We start from the raw sequence: 24,245 nt of genomic DNA on the forward strand, positions 1-24,245 counted from the left end.
GACCGGTACAGCGGATGAGCACGGCAGGAAGGCTGGAGGGTGATCCGGGTAGATAAGCAGGCAGGTACGGCTGATAGCCAGACAGGTGCTCCGGGTAGGCAGGCTGGCGGGCACGGAAAGTAACTGGCAAGTGCTCCAGGTAGGCAGACTGGCGGGCACGGCTGATACAGACTGGTGGGCAAGGCTGACAGGCAGCGGGACCTGAGGGCTGAAGAAAGTGTTAGCACACAAAGCAACAACCTTGCACAGGCACCTCCATTTTGGAGGAGGTGCCTTATAAAGGGGAAGTCCTCCGGTCATTGGCCGGGAACTCTTCAGGACGGCGCACGCGGCCCCTTTAAGAGGGAGGGAGCGCGCGCCCTAAGCACAGTGCACGGGAAGCTGCGCGCAGTGCGCGCCACAGCGGCAGCAAAAGGGGAGCAGGAAGACGCCGGACTGGGACCGCGGCGGTGAGGAGAACAGCGTCTCTGCCCGGCAGAGACGCCGATGCTACAGTACCCCTTTCCTTTACACCCCCTCTTCTTTAGGCCCGCGAGAAATTTTTTAAGAAGATGAGGGGCATGAATGTTCTCCCTGGGTTCCCAAGACGTCTCCTCTGGGCCAAACCCCTTCCAATCCACAAGAAAGAAAGTCTTTCCTCTTACCCTCATGGTGGCCGAAATGTTCTCTACCTCAAAGACGTCCTCAGTGGAGACTGGAGCTGGAGTGGTACCTGGATCGTCAGAGAAAGAATTAAGAACAACTGGTTTGAGGAGAGATACATGAAAGGAGTTGGGAATCCGTAAGGTGACCACCGGGAGTTTCCGCTTGTAAGCCAAGGGATTAATTTGGTTCAGAACCTCAAATGGACCGATGAACCGCGGACCCAACTTATAAGAAGGTATCTTGAGACAGAAGAAGCGCAGATCTAGTGTCTTCCAAAATAGCCGAAAATTCTGACGAGAGACTTCGCGGCAGGATTGTCCACTGAAGAGGAGACGGAAAACGGAATCCGGGGATGTCGACCGTAGACCACAAAAAACGGGGATTTAGTAGAAGACTCGCTCTCATGGTTGTTCTAGGAGAACTCAGCACAGGACAGGAGCTCAACCCAATCGTTATGGTGAGCATTGACAAAGTGCTGAAGAAAGCTGGTAAGGATCTGATTGATACGTTCCACTTGACCATTGGACTGAGGATGATAAGCAGAAGAGAAATCCAAAGAGACATCCAACACTCTCCAGAAGCGTGAAGTGAATTGAACTCCGCGATCCGAGCAAATGTGGAGGGGTAGGCCGTGAAGACGGAAGATGTGATGGATGAAGTTCTTAGCCAGCACAGATGCAGATGGAAGACCAGGCAGAGGGATGAAGTGGGCCATCTTAGAAAAGCGGTCGGCAACCACCCAAATGACAGTACAACCAGCAGAAACAGGGATATCCGTAATGAAGTCCATTGTAATGTGTTGCCAAGGAGCGGAAGGCATGGGAAGAGGAAGGAGACGGCCGGCTGGAAGGTGCCTGGGAACCTTGTTACGGGCACAAGAGGAACAAATCGCGACAAAGTCCGCAACATCCTTGCGCAGGGAAGGCCACCAGTAATGTCGGGCAACGAGCAGAAAGGTCTTCTGGCCAGCATGACCGGCTAGTTTGGATGAATGGCCCCAGAGTAGGTGCCATTCTTCCGTTCCGAAACCGCTACAAAGGTCTTACCGGGTGGAAGATGAGATAGGTCAAACGGAGCAACAGTCATTACTTTGGAGGGGTCAATGATATGTAGAGGCTCCTCCTCTTGGTCGGAAGACAGGAATGAGCGGGATAGCGCGTCAGCTTTAATGTTCTTGTCTGCCGGGCGGTACTGCAGAGTGAAGCAGAATCGGGCAAAGAATAGAGACCACCTGGCCTGATGCGGATTTAGTCTTTGGGCGTTCTGCAAATAAGCGAGGTTCTTATGGTCCGTGTAGATGACCACCGGGTACAGAGCCCCCTCAAGCAAATAGCGCCACTCCTCCAGCGCTAACTTGATGGCCAGCAGTTCTCGATCTCCTATAGAGTAGTTGCGTTCAGACGAGGTGAAGAGCTTGGAGAAGAATCCGCAGGTCACCATTCGTCCGGACGAGGATTTCTGAGTGATCACTGCTCCGGCCCCGGAGGAGGAGGCATCAACCTCCAGGAAGAACTGCTTGTTGCAATCCGGACGGTGTAGCACAGGAGCAGAGGAGTAATCTTGTTTAAGGGAAATGAAGGCCTTCTCCGCTTCGGAAGTCCATTCCCTGGGATTTGCTCCTTTACGGGTGAGCGTAGAGATGGGAGCAGTCCGGGAGGAGAAATGAGGAATGAAGAGGCGGTAATAGTTTGCAAAGCCCAGGAATCGTTGAATCGCCTTCAACCCCTCCGGTCGGGGCCACTTTAAGACGGCAGACATCTTCTCGGGATCCATCCACAGACCAGTCTCGGAGATAATATAACCCAGGAACGGCAGAGAGGTCTGCTCAAAGAGGCATTTCTCGTATTTAGCGTACAGGCGATTCTTCCGGAGCCTCAGCAGAACCTGACGAACATCCCTCCGGTGTGAGGGCAGATCCGGAGAGAAAACCAAGATATCGTCCAGGTACACCACCACGCAATAATACAGGAGATCACGGAAGATGTCGTTAACCAGCTCCTGGAAGACGGCTGGAGCATTACAGAGACCGAAGGGCATCACGCGGTATTCGTAGTGACCGTCCCGGGTGTTGAATGCCGTCTTCCACTAGTCTCCCTTGCGAATCCGGACCAAATTGTACGCCCCACGAAGATCGAGCTTGGTGAAGATCTTCGCGCCTTTAAGGCAGTCAAACAGCTCCGAGATGAGAGGCAGAAGGGTACTTATTTTTTATGGTAATCTGGTTTAGGCCTCTGTAATCGATACAGGGACGTAGAGAGCAGTCTTTCTTCTTGACGAAGAAGAATCCTGCTCCAGCCGGGGAGGTAGATTTCTGGATAAATCCCCTAGCAAGATTCTCCTCTATGTATTGAGACATGGCACGGGTCTCGGCCAGTGACAAGGGGTAGATTCGCCTGCGGGGAGGAGAAGCACCAGGTACCAGGTCGATGGGGCAATCATACGGCCTATGAGGTGGTAGTGTCTCCGCTTCCTTTTTGTCAAAGACGTCCGCATAGGACCAGTAGGGTGCTGGCAGACCAGGTAGATTAGCCAGAGTAGACGGGGGTCGAGCAGGACGAAACGGAACCAGACAGGACTCATGGCATTTCTGACCCCAACGGAGCACTTCACCAGATCTCCAATTCAGGACGGGCTCATGTCTTTGTAACCAGGGTAGAAAAATAACCTGGCACTCGATTGACTTGTGAATGCTTTTTATGAATATTTAATGACAAAGTAGTGCAACAAGCAAGACGTTTCGGTCACATAAGACCTTCATCAGTGTACTACAAAGATGACAAAAGAGATGACCATAAGTATCACATGGAACATTATATATGGAATATAACATTAACAAAACATAATCAAAAATAGACCAGGTTGTCATGGGCAATAGACATATGAAAGTACAACATGGGAAGAGGAAGGGAAGGAGGACTAGGGTTGGATAGTTGAGGCATATGCGCAAGGGAGATGAGATACCTCAACTATCCAACAGGATGTCACATTTACAGAAAATTAAATCAATTCTTACTTTTCTTCATCTGTACACAACTTGTCTATCTGTGGATTGTGTTCGCCCTCTTTAGCAAAGCCTTTAAAGTTTTCATGCGTCGCTTTAACACGGAATGGTTCAAACTTGGCAACCTTGGATAAACGGGTGGCCAGTAACCAGGCTTTGTTGCCTTTATTTAGTTGCACGGTACCTGTGAAAAGCACGGTGAATTTCATCTCCTTAACTAAACTACCTTTAGGCAATTAGCTCTTGGAGATGTCATTAAATAATTGTTTCATTAATCTCTGCACAAATCAATAGTACAGACAAATATAAGAAACTTCATAATTATCTTATCAACATGTCTCTTCTTTCCACTTTTGAGCCACTTTCACCCTGTGCCTCCTAAACTCAAACAACAGGGGCTGCCTGTTAACTATAGGATCAGATTACAGATGTTCACTGAAGTCTATGGAGCGGAGAGAGGCATACATCATGCTGCTGCTTTCCAGTAAGTGTTTTATCTGCCTTCAAGTGCAGGATTCACGGCTACATCACTTAGTACTGCTGTATAATTTTCTTCATCTGTAGCTTTCTAGGAAGTGTTGATTTCTCCTCAAGTGCTGGATTCACAGTTACATCGCTCAGTACTGCTATATAAATATACCGTAATATCCTTGACTTGCTGCTGATTCTGAACACGTGCTCCATAGACGCAGGAGAGCAGGAATATCTCATGGCCTGTGCAAACTGTTACGGATCCGGGTGGTGGAACCTCTGTGCTTCGGTGCAAGGAGGGACCAGAGGGGCGAAACTAAGTGCCTACTCGGACCGACCCAGGTCACACGGCGGCTTAGTCGACTCCGTGAACCAGGGAGGGACCAGGCAGGTGAACCAGGTGCCACTCTGGGACCGACCTTGTGTGAGAGCAGGTGACTCCCATGGGACAGATGACAGGAGCTGACCGTTACAGCAGGAAGGCTGGCGGCTGATCCGGGTAGATAAGCAGGCAGGTACGGCTGATAGCCAGGCAGGTGCTCTGGGTAGGCAAGCTGGCGGGCACGGCAGGTAACTGGCTGTTGCTCCAGGTAGGCAGACTGGCGGGCACGCAGGTAACTGGCAGGTGCTCCAGGTAGGCAGACTGGTGGGCACGGCAGGTAACTGGCAGGTGCTCCAGGTAGGCAGACTGGCGGGCACGGCTGATAGACAGACTGGTGGGCAAGGCTAACAGGCAGCGGGACCTGAGGGCTGAAGAAAGTGTTAGCACACAAAGCAACAACCTTGCACAGGCACCTCCATCTTGGAGGAGGTGCCTTATAAAGGGGAAGTCCTCCGGCCATTGGCCGGGGACTCATTAGGATGGCACGCGCGGCCCCTTTAAGAGGGAGGGAGCGCGCGCCCTAAGCACAGTGCCCGGGAAGCTGCGCGCGATGCGCGCCACAGCAGCACCAGGTGGGGGACAGGAATATGCCAGAACGGGACCGCGACGGTGAGGGGAACGGCGTCTCTGCCCGGCAGGAGGCAGAGACACCGATGCTACAGTCTCCATGAGGTTAATGTCAGGACTCTTGGCCAATCAGAAACACAAATCTTCTTTTTAACCATTCTTTAGTCGACCACTTTTGTGCTTTTGGTTATAGACTTGTCATATCACCCTCAATCTCTTCAGCATGAGGTCATGGATGGCGGCCCTTACCATCTGCTGGAAAATGATTTTATACACCATGGAATTCATGCTTTTCCCCAAATCGTAAAACATCCAGGTCCTGAGGCAGCAACACAGCCCAAACCATGATGCAACATCCACAATGATGCTTTTTACACCATCATACTTTCTCCACCATGAGGGCCCATCCACCATCATACCTCCTCCACCAGGAGGGCCCATCCACCATCCTACTTCCTCCACCATGAGAGCCCATCCACTATCCTACCTCCTCCACCATGAGGGCCCATCCACCATCATACCTCCTCCACCATGAGGGCCCATCCACCATCATACCTCCTCCACCAGGAGGGCCCATCCACCATCCTACCTCCTCCACCATGAGGGCCCATCCACCATCCTACCTCATCCACCATGAGGGCCCAACCACCATCATACCTCCTCCACCAGGAGGGCTCATCCACAATCACTTCCTCCACCATGAGGGCCCATCCACAATCATTCCTCCTCCATCATGAGGGGCCATCCACCATCATTCCTCCTCCACCATGAGGGGCCATCCACCAACATACTTCCTCCACCATGACGGGCCATCCATCATCATACTTCCTCCACCATTATACTTCCTTCACCATGAGGGCCCATCCACCATCATACTTTCTCCACTATGAGGGCCCATCCACCATCATACTTCCTCCACCATAATGGTCCATCCACCATTTGACTCCCTTCACCAAGATCCTCTTGCTGCCATGATGCTTCAGCCAACAGGAGGATCCATCTACCAAGATGATTTGTCCGACATGACGCTACCTCCCCCACAAGCATTTTTTGACAAAGATGCTCTAGCAACAAGGACGCTCCCTCCATCATGATGCTCACTCCTTGAGGCTTTCTTCACAAAGAAGCTCTCTCCACCATGAGGCTCCGTCCCTCATTAGACTCCATCTACAATAGGAATCCCTCCTTGTTCATTTGAAGTTAAAAGTTCCACTTCTGTCCCATCTATCCTTAAGACAAATGCTTCAAGGAAAGTGTTCTAAGTGAACTTAAGCCTGGCCTAAATATTGTTGTGGACAACAGTTATGGTGTCCTTCCATTCTTGATCCTCTTGCAGTGGACTTTTACAGTCACCATTGGGTTCTTCCTCACATCTTTCAGCATTTCCCAATGTGCATTTTAAGTGATCTTAGCAGGATGTCACATTTACGGAGAATTAAATCAATTCTTACTTTTCTTCATCTGTACACAACTTGTCTATCTGTGGATTGTGTTCGCCCTCTTTAACAAAGCCTTTAAAGTTTTCATGCGTCGCTTTAACACGGAATGGTTCAAACTTGGCAACCTTGGATAAACGGGTGGCCAGTAACCAGGCTTTGTTGCCTTTATTTAGTTGCACAGAACCTGTGAAAAGCACGGTGAATTTCATCTCCTTAACTAAAATACCTTTAGGCAATTAGCTCTTGGAGATGTCATTAAATGATTGTTTCATTAATCTCTGCACAAATCAATAGTACAGACAAATATAAGAAACTTCATAATTATCTTATCAACATGTCTCTTCTTTCCACTTTTGAGCCACTTTCACCCTGTGCCTCCTAAACTCAAACAACAGGGGCTGCCTGTTAACTATAGGATCAGATTACAGATGTTCACTGAAGTCTATGGAGCGGAGAGAGGCATACATCATGCTGCTGCTTTCCAGTAAGTGTTTTATCTGCCTCCAAGTGCAGGATTCACGGCTACATCACTTAGTACTGCTGTATAATTTTCTTCATCTGTAGCTTTCTAGGAAGTGTTGATTTCTCCTCAAGTGCTGGATTCACAGTTACATCGCTCAGTACTGCTATATAAATATAATATCCTTGACTTGCTGCTGATTCTGAACACGTGCTCCATAGACGCAGGAGAGCAGGAATATCTCATGTCCGTATGTACGCTGTGTATAGGAGACATTGTACTGCTAATCTACAGCCACTAGCTCAGAGACAAGTGAAAATTTAGAGAAAAAGGCTACAGCGGAGAAACCGGTGAACAAATGCAAGGTACAAGTCATCTAACAGCCAGAAATTATAATAATTATTATAGCGCCATTTATTCCATGGCGCTTTACATGTGAAATAGTGTTATTCCTCATGTATACACACAGGTCGCCTTAGTCTGAAAAGTCGCCTGAATCTACATGTACATTTTAACAGCAAAGTTCACCTCCACGCCCTGTGAATGTTTACTCAATGTTCTTAATAAAAAAAAACTTGAAAAACAATGTGTTATTAGTTTAGCTACATTGTATCGATATATAATTGTGACAAGAGATAACACGCAAACCACAATTTATTACATTTCTGCAGAAATTCTGGTAAATCTAAGTGTTTTTTACTTTTCCTTACAATTGTATATAAAACATAACCTCCCCAATCCTATATATTCTGATCCATGGGAGATAATATTGATGAAGTTCTGTTCTTGTAGATGGTAGTTTGGTGCCAGAAGGTTATCAGCACCGGATTATTGATGGTTTGCGACAATCCGTCATTGACAGAAGCGCGGTGTGTACGTCATGAAGCGAGAGGCGATGGAGAGATGATATGAATCATGGTAAATGGAGACTTCTGATAATCCATATAATTCCTACACTGTACTCTGTGTCCATATTATGCACATTTTACCGCATTTCATTAGCAGAAAAGCCCCCAGACATTGCTTTCTATCAGGAGAATGAAGTTAATTATCAGTTTACTCCCTCGCAAACACTAATCTCCCATGTAAATAACCCGATGGGGTGAAATCTGCAGCGATTATCGTCTCTTAATAATAGTAAACATTATTTTTGGTATAAGAGGCACCGAGGAATTTGCGGTGATCTTTTCCTCCGCAGATTCTTTGGAGTTCCCCTTTCGCTCACAAACAGAAGATTATGTGTCAACAGGACAGGAATCAAAGCTGGTTGTGCGGAGACAGAGTTGAAAAATAACAAAAAACAAACAAATAATTAAAATAATAATAAAACTGCCCTATGGGAATCGTAAAATGCAGTGAAATCTGACCCTTGATAATCTAGAAAATTTGATAATCCAGCACTGAACTGCGATGTCATGTAAAATGTCACCAAACCAGAAGCTGAAGAGTTTAAAGTCACTTTCAAAGTTCACATATGAGTTTCTCTAAATTAATATTTCATTTTCACTTTTAATTATTATAATAATCTGCAAAAAGCTAAAACCTTGTACAGACCTGATGCATCTCACAGCTGAAGCTTTGTTACAATTGCATCCACTAAAGACCATCTTCAGTGGCCTAAACACCACAGGACTCCAGACTGATACATTTTATTTGCATCGATACATTGCATAAAACAGAACATGAGTGATACTGAAGTATGGCAGGTCATACAGGAGACTGTAAGGTTATGTTCACACATCATGGTTTTTTGGCATCAATTTTCTGCAGCAAAACCTGATCTTCAGGGGCATTTTGTTCAGGATTTTTCTTGCAGTTTTGGTGCTTTTTTGATGCGTTTTTGGTGCATTTTTTCAGCGTTTTTTCCCTGTCCTTCTATCTCTTTTTATGCATGTACATAAAGTTCTGCGGAAAAAATTTTTTTATCTTGGCATCAAAAACACTGAAAAAACGCGGATACAAATTTTGATGTGTTTTTTCACCACCCATTACTTCCTATGGGTGAAAGAACGCTGAAGGAAGTGACATTCTTTATTTTCCAAAACCCCAACCAGGGCACAAAATACACAGCAAAAAATAAACCATGATGTGTGAACAGAGAATTCTGGTTTCTCATAGACTTTGCTGGTACTGCAAAAGGCAGCTGAAAATCTTCATCAAAAAACGCTGAAAAAAACCATGATGTGTGAACATAGTCTAAGGCTGTGTGCACACGTTACGTTTTTCCAGTGCAGATTTGTCACAAAAGTGAAATCTCGTGCACACGTTGCTTATTTGTGACTTGCAGATTTATATCTCCAATGTCAATTCTTTCAGCGTTTATGCTGCAGATTTCTCCCAAACTAATGAGAGGGGAAAAATCTGCATTAAAAAACACAAGTTAAAAACGCAGAAAAAAATGTGCATTGTTGTTGTTGCTGCTGCGTTTTTTCTTGCCAAGAGATGCAGAAATGGTGCAGAAATTTCTGCACCACATACTTAACATGTGCACAGGCCCTAATAAACCTTCAGTTGCGAGAAATATAAGGTCTGTATTATTAATTTTCAGCACCTGGATATAAAACACAAAAGTTTTGTCATTCACTGACTGCAAGCAGAGATATCAACAAACTTTGAATGGAATATGGATGGATGTCGGCAGTGGTCATGTGCCATTCTTGGTTGGAAGAAGAAGCTATGAGACCACCGATGGACCCAGGGGGGCAGCTGGGAGAGGACCGGTGGCAGCATGCGGTGCTTTAAATTCTTATGCAAAGTTTGGCCACTTTTCAACATTGAAAACTGGAGGGAAAACCCCATTAAATCCACAGGTGACTTATTAATCCTCACAATTACAGACAACAGACTTAGAAGAGCTTTAAAGGAGTTGTTCAGTGAAGACAGGAGATAGGTTATAGATCAGTGGGGATCCGGCCCTGCGCGGACTAGCAGAACGGGCACTTCTATGACTGTTAGAATGGCGCAGCAGTGCAAACATCCAGCCGCCACTCCATTTATTCCCTATGGGGCTGCTGGGCTTTTTAATGTATCCTCAGAGGATGGATGGGGTGGCAGGCGAGCACGTGCACTGCTGCGCCATTCTAACAGGAATAAAAGTGCCCCGTTCTGCTATTCGATGCGGGTTCCAGCAGACGGACTCCCCCCTATAGATAAGTGATAACGCCAGACTACCCCTTTAAGTAGAAGGATAAAATGTATCGAAGTAGGTCCAGTAAATGTATCTGATGCATCACGCAGGATAATACACAGACCCATAATGAATTGTAGGGAACCACTCACAGGTACGTGGGACGCCCGGCCTCGCTCCTGGATCTTCTCCGGCCTGATCTTGTGCGATCGTGACAAGAAACATTTATGCACCCAACCATGTAATTAACATTGGGAAAGCACCCAAGGAAATGAAAAAAAAAATCCTGACTTCCTCTGTGCTGCAGTTTAAAAAATAAAAATAAGAGTAGCAGCAGGAATAGGGCACATGCATTGTAAGACCTTTACCCCAAGGGCTGGGCTCCCCGGGCCGGTCACCTATATGCCGCTGCCAGCACAGGGCCGGCTATATGAAATAGTAACCAGAGAAAGCCCGGTCCTCTCTAATCATCCGCATAAAAGGAAAAATAAAATTAGAGTCGTCTCCTGTGAAGTGACATATTGTCGAGCAGAGTGACCTTTTAAGTGGAAATCATGTGAGCCGCTTTCTTGGAGCCAAAACCAGAAGAAATCTTTCTAAAACCAGACTCAGAGGTTTCAGGAAAGCCCCATGAATGTATTTTAAGGCCGAGAGTCAAAAATAAAAAAAAAGAACAGAAGAGTCATTGCTGGAGCAGCAGCTCCGGGACCTGGAGGACAGGAGACACAATATGTGATATTTACACTATTGGGAGGACAGGAACATATTCCAAGACGTGACCATAGAGCGGGCGGCTGTGTGTGAAGGTTATCGGAGGTTTACACCGGACAATTCTTCCTAATTGGACCCCGTTTTTAATACTTGTGGCAAAAGTGATAAAATCACTTTTAAAAATTCTGCAAATACTAATGACCAGTGAAGAGTCCAGAGGGCGTGTAAGAAAGAGCCACACAGTCCGGTCCATCCGAGCATGCCCAGAGTAGCGAAGTGCACCATGGTTAAGCCGGGCACGCTCAGGACGCCTTCCTTGCTCATGCCCAAAAGCGCAAGGTGCAGCGCAAGGTTTGGAGGAGTCTGGTAGGCAGCAGGGGGCATGCCAGTCAAAACTGGAGGGGAGAGACTAGTCTATTGGGGCATATTTCCAATACACTTCCACCAAGCGTGCTGTATGCTGCAACGAGCTAGAGTATCCAACCCTGCCCCTGCAAGTTTTGGTTCACCACCCAGGACCTCCAAATCCTGCACATGTGCTATTGCCTTGTTCTCACTGGGCATGAGCAGAACAGCAAAGTATATGGGGGTCTGCACACTGGAGGAGTCAGAAACGTGCCCATTTCCCCCCTGACCCCCACCCACTGCTGGACGGGAGGGTATGCATGCAGGCAAACAAGACTCCAGAATGGCGGCACCAGGGATGGCTACTGGGCATTGGCCTGTGGCTTTCAGTGAATGCTGAGAGTTGTAGTTTTCCAACAGCTGGAAAGGCCCTGCCTTAGGGGGATCTAAAAATCAATAACACTTCCTCCTGATACATCCCAATAACAGCGGGTGAAGGTGACCATGTATGGTGACCTATAGGCAGGAAATCCCCTATATTATATAAGGAAGATTCTTTCAGGTCTCGCTTGTTGTTACCATACAAAGGTCATTGTACAGACTTGTTTTCTTGTACGAAGGTTATCTGTAATGAGAATTATGTTTATAGCAGGGAGGGAGAGAAGAGAGAAGCTTTCCCAAGGGAGCTGTGACAGCGGCATGAATGTCCATAGGCTGCTGCCTACACTGGCTGCCGTCCGCCTGGCACAGCATTATTACACGAGTATCCAATGACATTCATAGACATATTCCTCCCATCTCGCACCGCAAGGGGTAGGAAGAGAGGGACAACTGCGCCAAGACGCAATCACAGAGCGGTTGTCACTTCCCATCCCCCCATGGATATGATTGCAGCGCACTATGATCCTGATTGTCAGGATTCTGCGTTTCTGGAGATGCAACTTGTGGGGTGTTGTAAGCCCCTTGGCAAGGCCTTAAAATTTTATTTTATTTTTAATATATTCAGTCACAATTGCATGACTGTAACAAACCCTCAGCTGTGAGAAACATTGGATCTGAATAAGTTTTGGAGCTGAATAAGAAGGTTCCAATTGGAACGCAGCACAACACGAGCAGGATTTGTAAATATATATCAGAAAGTTGCAGAACTTTTACGCTTCATTTACATAAAAAAATGTAAAAGGTAAATTAGGTCGGACTCATGAGCTGCCGAGTCATAGATACCCGCAAGGCTCGTCTCTTGGGTGCAGTGTTTGCACAGATGGGCAATGGTGCGGGCGATTCACTGCGACCGTGCAAACAGCCCCCCAAATCCCTGCTACAAGGGTGCAGATAGCTGCTGCCATATGTCAGAGGTAGGAACGATGACTTCAGCAAGGACGACTGGTGAACAACTGGTAGAGCAGGAAGAGGACCACCGGCATCATCATCATCATCATCATCATCATCCTTCCTGGATCATTCGGAGAACTTTACATATAGGGAAATACCATTTTCTTGTAATATCGTGCAATCCATCAAGCTCCATGTCAGTGTAAAGGTCTTGACATGTCTGATTTATGCGGGGGGCTACACTACGACTGTTGTGGTGACGGCTAAAGATCGCCGTGTGCCGCTTCTGCATCGCAGAGAAATGCAAGTGAATGCGGTCGCATTGTAACCTGCAATAACAAAGAAGTGGCAGGAAGCTTGTCACAGCACACAGGGGGTCGCAATGCACCCCCATTTTTCTGCAGTACACTGCGACGTACGTACCAGCGGCATACAGCGATCTGCGTGTCACAGCCAAAGTCGCCCCAATATAACATTTCATCAGTTGTTTAAAATTGACTTTGTTTTCCAGATACCGATCACTTTCAAGACCTCGGCGTGCTGCCCCCAGAGACATTCTTCCATTCAGACGTTCTTTACCCAACATGTCTCAAAGTCAGAGTTCATTCACACATTGCGGTTAAAAAAAAAAAATGCATGAAAAAGGAAGAATGTGGGGTGTCGGACCCCCACCGATCTGATTTATCAATATCAATGTAGTGGACGATCCCTTTAAGGCCGTGGAGGACACATCCGTACAGTTCTGGTGGAAATCTGTCCTGACCTAAAACTACAGCTAAAGCTTTGTTACAATGTATCAGTGTAAGAAAAAAAGCGAGTGTATATCTGTCTCCGCTGATACATTGTAACAGCCTGCACTTCATACCTCCCCCACAATTCTTCCATCAATTGTTATGGACCACTATGATGAGTAAATCCTTCCTGCCAGTGCCGAGCATCAGTCATTTTTCCTTTTATACCACTGTGAGCGTTGGCGCAGCAATATATATATATTTATTATGACGAGCCGGGCGAATTTCAGTGATTGCTGCACCAACGCTCATAATATTATATATATATATATATATATATATATATATATATATATATATATATATATATATATATATATATATATATATATATATATATATATATATATATATAGGATATCCTCTTAGTATACAGCATAGTTTCTAGTCCGGGTCAGTAAACACCACGTCCACCAGATGGCGTCACAAATACACTACCCCATTGTGTATGTACTGGGCACATGACAGCTCGGAGCTGTAGGGAGCTATAAGGGGGCACATATGGAGGTCTACGGGACCCCATTAGATTTTAACAGGCTTCCAATTATCTCTCCCTACAGAACAGTGTGAGAATGCTGCACTTAAAGGGGTTGTCCACTACTATGATATGGATGAAGGTCGTTAATATCAGATTGGGTTGGGTCGGGTCTGACTGACCAATCAGTGACAGCCAGAGGTAAACAGTAAATGGAGCCAGAACAGCACAGCTCCATACACCTTCTAGTAGTAATTTTTAGGTACTGCAGCTTAGGTCACATTCACTTCAATAGGCTCTGAGCTGCAGTACCTGATAATGGCCACCACACAGGGTGCGGTGCTGTGGGGTTCTCTCTTTCTTCTTGCCAGGTGCCCAAACCCCACCAATTTATGTATATCTAAGACCAGAACAACCCCTTTAAATCACTATAGGTGTCTATGGCGATTCTTATGTGCAGGCTTCAGTTTCTAGTTCTGCTACCATAGTCAGCAATATCAGGTCTAATTTCACAGTCATCCACAAGCATCTTTCCCCTTGAAGTCAATTATGCCGATTGCTGTGAGCTCTGATCTCGTGTCTCCTCCTTCTCCCCTCTCACAGCATAAATCTCAGGATGAGTCAAGCTGCAGCTGCCTCCCCCTCCACACTATCTGGCATTCACTGAGAGGCTCTAGGTGATTTTTTTGGGTGACCGAGGAGGTTGCTGATAATTTATAGAGATCAGTCAGGCAGGGAAAGGCAAACTATTGGCTGCTGGAGGGTTAAAGGGATTGTCTACTACTTTTATATCGATGACCTCTCCTTAGGATAGAAAGGGGTAGCGACACCAGGTACAGCGCACCCCCCATTCCCACCAATCAGTGGTTTCTGGTTTCACCTTGTTATCAGTTGTGGAGCGGAAGGAGCACAGCGCCGTTATCTGTATTGTGGCCACAGTGGGGTACTGCAGATCCAATCCCAATTATTCAAATAGGGGAGATGTGCCGTACCAGATGTGGCCACAATACAGATTATGGCGCTGTGCAGATCTGCAACTGATAACATCTGGCTGATACCGGGACCAGTTTATCGGTGGGGGTCCCGGGTGTCGCACCCCCACCGATTTGGCATTATATCCTATATAATAGTGGGCAATCCCTTTAAAAACTGATTTATGCACATAAGGATCACTTTGCCGTACAGCGGCTCTATGAATTTGTATCTGTCAGCACTGGGGCTCTGGGCTTGAATCTGACCAGGGATAATATCTGCTGTATGTTCGCCCCCACTTCAGAGTATAACGCCTGAGATCAGAGCCCCCCCACTAGAGCAGTTACATTCTCCGCACAGCACTACAGACTATGTTGCCGCTACATAAAATAATAAGAAATTACATTTTTTCCACAATCCAATCCAGAAGTGCAGGATGGCGTTCATCTAAGAAAGTGGAGACCCCTAGCTTCCATCTGAAGTACTGCACCCTCAATTACATTCTACAACAGTCTCATTACTTCATATCATCACACATTTATATCATGTACCGGCTCCGACACGACCACTCCTGGACATTACATCCAGGTTTTATTTATTTATTTTAAATTGGGGGAAAAAAAAAAAAAAAATACTAAATCATCAGCTAAGTGGCCGTCATCATACTCTACCATCAGCAAGCCATTTTCTAGAACAGAAAATAAAAAAACGACTGCAGAAAGAAAAATCATTTTAAAAATAATCCGATCCTGGAATATAATCCAATTTAAAAGTAATAATAAATTAAATTTAAAAAAAATAAATAAAAATCTGGTTATAATTCACTTAAATTTGGGTGTATTAGATAATTCTTCTATTAGTCAGAGCGGATACATTTGTGATACAATGTAACATCCTTGGATGACACAGCATCCGTATGTCCATCCGGATAGCAGCGCGTCCCCACCGTGCCATACCAGAAGAGTCGTGAATATTTGCACCATGATCATGGCAGATCTGAATCGCTCAGTCATATATTTATTTATTCATGCAGTCACTATCCTGACGGAGCCGTATATTCTCGCACCTCCTCCGCTATCTGGAATCCGTTTTCCTGCATTGATCCAGTGCCCATCACTCGTATCCCTTCTCAGATATCCTAACACTGCGGTATCGTTACCCAGGTTGGAGAAGGGGGATGTGGGGGGTGCACATATTAAATCCTATGCGTCTCTTTTCATGGTTTCATTCTATCTAATCATATATGGATGCAATCGATCACTGTTGCACCTGCCCCATCGCTGGCATAGAGTGTAACCTCCTTTGCAGTACTCCCTTGTCTCTGCATCCAGCATGCCAACGTGGGATTTTTTTTGCAGCCAAAACCCATGGAAAAAAAAAAAACATGTAAAAAGGACACGCAAAGCCATTCATTTATTCATTTCCCTTAATTGCCCCTTTCCCCCTCCAGAGCACTAAGGTCACCCATCACATTGCACATTAGCACACTGCACTTACCTTTTCCTCACTTTATTGAATTCTGCGTTGGCTCTTAGCACCAGATCTCTAGATTCCATTGTAAAATAAAATAAATATATATATATTAATTAATGCAAATGAAAAAGTGGATTATAGGCAAAGCTGATGTGCTGGCATATAGGTGAGCGAGCAGGTAGGCATGGGATAGGTGAGCAGCTGCAGATACTAGTTGCACAGGAGATGGCCGCATGTCATCTGTAGGCTGCTGGTAGGAATGAGGCCATTGCAGTGGTGAGGGGTCAGGGGAGGAACAGATGCTGCAGATTCTATAGCAGACAGCATAGCACCCATAGGCTGCTGTACTCCGGCTGGGTGCCACCAGTGCACAGGGGTATTGCCTGTTTAAAGGATTGCCTGAAAGAATGAAAAGGAGCGTATAGGCAGAGCTCACCCCCTTTGCAAACAGTAATGGTTGAGCCCAAGGAGGAGAAGAAGCAAAAAAAAAAAAAAGATCAGGTTGGGCAGTTTTTGCACAGCAGTCAATGGATGACAGGGAAAAAAAGATTAAATTTAAATGTAACATTGTATCATCAGCATGTACAATGTATCCAGCCACCAGATGGGGCACCGATCAGCTTCATATATCGCCCCCATCTAATAATGAAATGATCCCCATCGGCTCAGCAATCACTAATATTTAAATGGTGGTCCAAGTAAATGAACAAGGGGCGTGTAATTTATTTATTTTTATTTTTTTTTTTTAAACCCTTTCGACTTGGCAGTGTTCAGATGTTGCAGATTTGCTGCGGATTCTGCACCACACATCATTAGTATAGGTTTAAAAAAAAAAAAAAAAAAAAAAAAAAAAAGTCTGCCTATAAGGCTATGTTCACACATCATAGATTTATTTTCTGCAGCAAAACCTGATCTCTTGCCAGGAGGTTGTTCAGGATTTTTGTTGCTGTTTTCTTGCTTTTTTTGGGGGGGTGCGTTTTTTGATGCTTTTTTTTTTTTTCAGTGTTTTTTTTCCACTGTCCTTTTGTCTCTTTATGCATGTACGTAAAGTTCAATGAGAAAAAAAAATCTCATTCTGGTTTTGCCACAAAAAACGCTGGAAAAAAAACACACAAAAAAAAAAAACGTTGAAAACTTGACACCTAAGTTTTTGGTGCATTTTTTCATAGTTTTTTTTCCCACCACCCCTTACTTCCAAGGGGTGAAAAAACGCTGAAAGAAGTGACATGCTCTATTTTGCAAAAAAACATGCAAAGCACAAAATACTGATGAAACAAAACCAAGGTGTGTGCATGAGATTTCGGGAATCTTATAGACTTTGCTGGTACTGTAAAAAGCAGCTGAAAATTTGCATAAAAAAACCCGCTGAAAAAAACATGATGTGTGAACACAGCCTAAGACAACTACAGATTTGCAACAAAAAATGGCACCAAATTATTATGCTCCATTATTTTCCAAAGGGCTTTCCAGACATTATCTGGGGCTCACAATCTACATTCCCTATCAGTCTTTGGAGGTGGCAGGAAACTCATGCAAACTCCTTCTAGATGTTGTCCTTGGTGGGATTTGACCCCAGGGCTGCAAACGAACAGTGCTAACCACTGAGCCACCGTGCTGCCCTAATATTGCCAAATGTGAATATTACACCTTATAAATCAGGAACAGGGTAAAAAAAAAAAAATCTGAAAAATAGGAAGGGTATGTATAGTTCTGCAGCTATTTTATTTCTTAAATATAAAATAAATATTAAAATAAAATATATAAAAATAAAAATATAAAATAAAGAATAACTCTACAAATAGCGCTGATTGTGTTTTGTGTACACAGCTCCGGTGTCGTCTGCGTCATTTCTTCATAGTAGACGAGGAGCAGATGGAATCAGTAACACGTTCCTACACAGCGGCCTCAGATTCATTATTATCTTTTCACCTTTTTTTTTTTTTTCTGAGCGAAAATAGTTTTAATAATGAGCTTCCCGTCGGCGTACTTATTCGTTATTAAATTTGTGCTTTTTTTGTTAGCTTTACTTGGTTTCGATTATACAGATGTTTTTGCCTAATTTATCATTTACAAGTTCGCAAAAAGTTGCTCAGATGTTGCGCACTTGTGTCCTAGTGGAGCACAAAATCTGTGTGATTTATATTGTCGCACGTCCGTCTTCAACCTCGCAAAATTAATAAGATGATGCAACTTTTTGCGCTATAAAAAAAAGTGCAAAAAAAAAAAACAAACCGGCATGCAAAATTCATCCTCCGGCATGCACCATTTTGTAAAATTTGGCGCAGAAATGCTACGAATTATCACAAAACATAAAAGCCAGTGTAAAAGAACATGCTCAAAAGAATATATAGTCTGTAACGTCAGGAACATATCCATCTGCACAGGAGCTGTATTCCTAAAACACAGGGGACCGGATTGATCATTTGCGGTTTTTATTTTAAGTCACTTTTCTTTATCTTTCTTTTGTGGCAAATTCATTAAAGTACATGAATTTTGAGCAAAGTCAAAAGATAGTCTTTTTTTTTTTTCTGTCGTTATTCATTTTTGAGAAGAAAAAAAAAAATTCTAATGGTCACAAAAATTGTTAAAAAAAAAAAATTCTGATGTAAATCACTCCAGAGAGGAACGGGAAAACATTTGCAACTTTTTGAAAAGTCGTAGATGATGAATCAGCCAAAAAAAACATCTCAAAACCCTAAACACCGCCCAGAGCGGCAACATTAAAAAAAAATTTAAAATATATATATATATATAGGAGAAATACATATAATATAGAATTAATTAAAGGCGCAAATGGAAAGATGAATTTGCTCTAAACAACAAAAAAAAGGCACAAAACACAAAAAATTAGTACAGTAATCTGTGTCATCATGTTTGTTGCATATAACACTATGGACACAGAAAACATTGTGTATATGTTCATTATCAATAGTTGTGATTATTGAATACATTTTGCTTTCCGGTCAAACCCATTAGGGTTTCATGTATTGGGGGCTTAAAGGTTTTTTTTGCACAATTAGAAGTTATCCCCCCCACCCCATCCACAGGGGATTTCTGCCCCAATGATCTGACAATTGGGCTTTATATAGGTCCTTCTGAATTGAGCAGAGGTCGAGTATGCGCAACTCCGCTCCATTCATTGTCTATGGGACTGCAAGAGAAAGTTGATTGTGATTGTAAAGGGTCCCGGTGGTCCTCATTGATCTATCCTATGGATGGTGGATAACTTTTAACCATGGCAAAACCCTTTTAGACTCCATTTTTACAACAAAAGTTCATCACCGCCTGTACAGGCTCAGTATCTCATCAGTACATCCAGCTGAGCACGGTACTGCAGCTCCAGCCAAAAAATGTGACAAACTACAACTCCCAGCTTGCCTTGGGAGTAATACTTTCCTTGGGGGGGTGTTACCTATTTTGTCATTGCTGCCGGTTTTGATGTGTCTCGTTATCTGCGCAGGGAAGACATTGAAAATATCGCTCTTCATTATTAATTGAAAGCGATAATTGGTTAAAGGGGTTGTCCACCTTTGGGGATTTTTTAATTAAATGCATATATTTTTGCCTAAAAATAATTTTTATAATTGGGATTCATTAAAAATGTTGCACCATTGACCTTCTGTAGGCCTCTGTACTGCAGTCTGCAGGGTGAGTTAACCAAGAATCCATCAGTGAACTCATTCTGATGGTCCAATTGGGAGAGATCGTAACTATTTTATCTATCGTTTTCTGAGCTCCTCTCAGCTGATTTATGACCACATCAAAGTTAAAAGTAATTTTTTAAGGCCTTGATGACATGTAGCGTAAATGCAACTGCGTTTTGTACATGCTTCAGTAAAAAAAAAAAAAAGTCTGCAAAATGGACAACCCCCTTTAATTCAAATCTCTTTTCGATAATGAAACCCAGGCAGGATATAAGAAGTAAAAATATCGAGATATCTCCAAGATCGGGAAAGAACCGAGCATTTAGGGGCTTTTCCAGTTTGGTATAAAGTTTATCGCAGAACTTTTTTTTGCACATTTCACTTCCTCACCGTTACCGCGTCCAGTCAGTGAATAGGAATACTCTTGTTTACGTCAGTAAAGGCTGAAATTTAATTCTGGTCTCACAGCTGAGGTTTTGTTACAATTACACTGCTCAAAAAATAAAGGGAACACTTAAAAACAGAATATAACTCAAAGTAAATCAAACTTCTGTGCAATCAAACTGTCCACTTAGGGAGCAACACTGATTGACAATCAATTTCACATGCTGTTGTGCAAATGGAATAGACAATAGATGGAAATTATTGGCAATTATCAAGACACCCTCAATAAAGGAGTGGTTCTGCAGGTGGGGACCACAGACAACATCTCAGTACCAATGCTTTCTGGCTGATGTTTTGGTCACTTTTGAATGTTGGTTGTGCTTTCACACTCGTGGTAGCATGAGACGGACTCTACAACCCACAGAAGTTGCTCAGGTAGTGCAGCTCATCCAGGATGGCACATCAATGCAAGCTGTGGCAAGGTTTGCTGTGTATGTCAGCATAGTGTCCAGAGGCTGGAGGCGCTACCAGGAGACAGGCCAGTACACCAGGAAACGTGGAGGGGACCGTAGGAGGGCAACAACCCAGCAGCAGGACTGCTACCTCCGCCTTTGTGCAAGGAGGAACAGGAGGAGCACTGCCAGAGCCCTGCAAAATGACCTCCAGCAGACCACAAATGTGCATGTGTCTGCACAAACGGTTAGAAACCGACTCCATGAGGGTGGTATGAGGGCCCGACGTCCACATATGGGGGTTGTGCTCACAGCCCAACACCATGCAGGACGCTTGGCATTTGTCACAGAACACCAGGATTGGCAAAGTCACCACTAGCGCCTTGTGCTCTTCACAGATGAAAGCAGGTTCACACTGAGCACATGTGACAGATGTGACAGAGTCTGGAGACGCCATGGAGAGCGATCCGCTGCCTGCAACATCCTTCAGCATGACCGGTTTGGCAGTGGGTCAGTAATGGTGTGGGGAGGCAATTCTTTGGAGGGCCGCACAGCCCTCCATGTGCTCGCCAGAGGTAGCCTGACTGCCATTAGGCACCGAGATGAGACCCTCAGACCCCTTGTGAGACCATATGCTGGTGCGGTTGGCCCTGGGTTCCTCCTAATGCAGGACAATGCCAGACCTCATGTGGCTGGAGTGTGTCAGCAGTTCCTGCAAGATGAAGGCATTGAAGCTATGGACTGGCCGCCCGTTCCCCAGACCTGAATCCGATTGAGCACATCTGGGACATCATGTCTCGCTCCATCCACCAACGTCACGTTGCACCACAGACTGTCCAGGAGTTGGCGGATGCTTTAGTCCAGGTCTGGGAGGAGATCCCACAGGAGACCATCCGCAACCTCATCAGGCGTTGTAGGGAGGTCATACAGGCACGTGGAGGCCACACACAATACTGAGCCTCATCAGGAGCATGCCCAGGCGTTGTAGGGAGGTCATACAGGCACGTGGAGGCCACACAAAATACTCGGCCTCATCAGGAGCATGCCCAGGTGTTGTAGGGAGGTCATACAGGCACGTGGAGGCCACACACAATACTCAGCCTCATCAGGAGCATGCCCAGGTGTTGTAGGGAGGTCATACAGGCACGTGGAGGCCACACACAATACTGAGCCTCATCAGGAGCATGCCCAGGTGTTGTAGGGAGGTCATACAGGCACGTGGAGGCCACACACAATACTGAGCCTCATCAGGAGTATGCCCAGGCATTGTAGGGAGGTCATACAGGCACGTGGAGGCCACACACAATACTGAGCCTCATCAGGAGCATGCCCAGGCGTTGTCGGGAGGTCATACAGGCACGTGGAGGCCACACACAATACTGAGCCTAATTTTGACTTGTTTTAAGGACATTACATCAAAGTTGGATCAGCCTGTAGTGTGTTTTTCCACTTTAATTTTGGGGGTGACTCCAAATCCAGGCCTCCATTGGTTAATAAATGTGATTTCCATTGATGATTTTTGTGTGATTTTGTTGTCAGCACATTCACCTTTGTACAGAACAAAGTATTCAATGAGAATATTTCATTCCTTCAGATCTAGGAGGTGTTATTTGAGCGTCCCCTTTATTTTTGTTGAGCAGTGTAGATCTAGTCTAGAGAAAAGTACCTTTCCTACCTTAACAGAATGTTACAATGTATCAGACAGAAGTTACATTCTTAGGACTGGATACATTTCCAGTTACAAGAACACTTGTGATAGGGAATGGCAAAAAATAAATATAAAAAGAGTGGTTTTAATTTTTGCATGTAATCAAGAGTGATTCTATTCATTGACAGGAAGCAAAGAGCTTAGTTATTTATCAGTTTTAAAGAAGGAGTGCATGATCACCTAATGGTGCTGCATTAAATTAGCGGCTTCCTGAGTGAAGGCTCCACTTATAACCGCCATATAGTACCGGATGCATGAACCTGTGCACTTAACGGAGCATGTAAAGGTCTTTTTTTTGCTTTTTCATTGCAGAATCTCTTCCTTTCCCGCTTGTCATCTGCCTCCATATACCTCCCCACATTACATATAGATGCTCCTTTCAGTGCCGTGCGGTGGCCTGTAGACCTGTTCCTCTTCTTGTCTTGTGTCAGTAGCTTTATTTTCCATTTTCATTCTCGGATGTCAACCGCTTTCTACGAGGTTAATTGGATCCCCATGGCAACCTACAGTTAATGGAGCAACATCAATAGCAGCAGTGAAGGCTCCTCAACATTAGGTGGCACCAGAAAAAGTCTCCAAAAGCAGCAAAAAAAAAAAAAAATTTTGCATTGTCATCAGGTGTAAAGGAATGTGTCGTGGGAACATTGCCTATTGTTCTAATAAAGTTTTTGTGTTCCGTACATTTAAAAAAAAAAAAAAAAAATTGGAAATTTTCACATTGGCCACTGTGACTTTTTAGACTCATATTCCACATTGAGAGGGGAAAAAACATTCCCAAAGAAAAAACATTTAACCCCAAAAAAAAACTAATTTAAAGAAGCTCAGTCATCGTTTACAAAAATTGATTAAAAAAAAAAAAACTTTACTGCTTCTATCGCTCTAAATCTTTTAACTGGTCATTTCCTCAGTTATCTGGGGTCCATGGCCGACCCCTTCCTGGAGATATACAGCCACGGTTTATTTCTGCAAGCGCCGATATGATCCCCGGTCACTGCCTGATTACACTAGAATGTCCCTTATAAAAAGGAGCCTCAGGATTTTTGTGAAATAATTAAATCACATAATATGGACATTGTATCTTTTATGCATCATTTTCCAGTTCCCAAGAAGAAACCTGCAGTATAAAGTAAGGAGGGTTTTCAGCTAAGCAAATAACAGGATTCTAGAATACTGGTGAAGTAGAGAACCGGAAACCATGGCAAGTGTTGACTTTTGCAGCAGCCTAGGACTGAAACAAGTATTAGAAACCTTCCATAGCACGAACAGTATTTCCATGATATAGGTAATATATGTACACAGTGACTGCACCAGCAGAATAGTGAGTGCAGCTCTGGGGTATAATACAGGATATAACTCAGGATCAGTAATGTATGTACACAGTGACTGCACCAGCAGAATAGTGAGTGCAGCTCTGGAGTATAATACAGGATATAACTCAGGATCAGTAATGTAATGTATGTACACAGTGACTGCTCCAGCAGAATAGTGAGTGCAGCTCTGGAGTATAATACAAGATGTAACTCAGGATCAGTAATGTAATATATGTACACAGTGACTGCACCAGCAGAATAGTGAGTGCAGCTCTGGAGTATAATACAGGATGTAACTCAGGATCAGTAATGTAATGTATGTACACAGTGACTGCACCAGCAGAATTGTGAGCGCAGCTCGGCAGTATAATACAAGATGTAACTCAGGATCAGTAATGTATGTACACAGTGATTGCACCAGCAGAATAGTGAGTGCAGCTCTGGGGTATAATACAGGATATAACTCAGGATCAGTAATGTAATGTATGTACACAGTGACTGCACCAGCAGAATAGTGAGTGCAGCTCTGGGGTATAATACAGGATATAACTCCGGA

General features: G+C 44.5%; 1 protein-coding gene across 2 annotated transcripts in view; it reads right to left on the bottom strand.

The window, feature by feature from the left end:
• The window catches only part of TRAF3 (TNF receptor associated factor 3), a 152,838-nt gene extending 136,255 nt beyond the window's left edge, over positions 1-16,583 (bottom strand). The window contains exon 1 of one of the 2 annotated variants that reach the window (XM_073638379.1): positions 16,216-16,583. The gene's annotated coding sequence lies outside the window, so the exon portion shown is untranslated. Of the gene's footprint in view, positions 1-10,244; positions 10,381-16,215 lie in introns of those variants that run through there. The other variant, XM_073638380.1, reaches the window with a different exon arrangement.
• Positions 16,584-24,245: the final 7,662 nt, after the last annotated feature.

The sequence above is a fragment of the Phyllobates terribilis genome, unplaced genomic scaffold (genome assembly GCF_046119375.1).
Source record: "Phyllobates terribilis strain yellow unplaced genomic scaffold, ASM4611937v1 Scaffold_7__3_contigs__length_470593459, whole genome shotgun sequence".
Lineage (NCBI taxonomy): Eukaryota > Metazoa > Chordata > Amphibia > Anura > Dendrobatidae > Phyllobates > Phyllobates terribilis.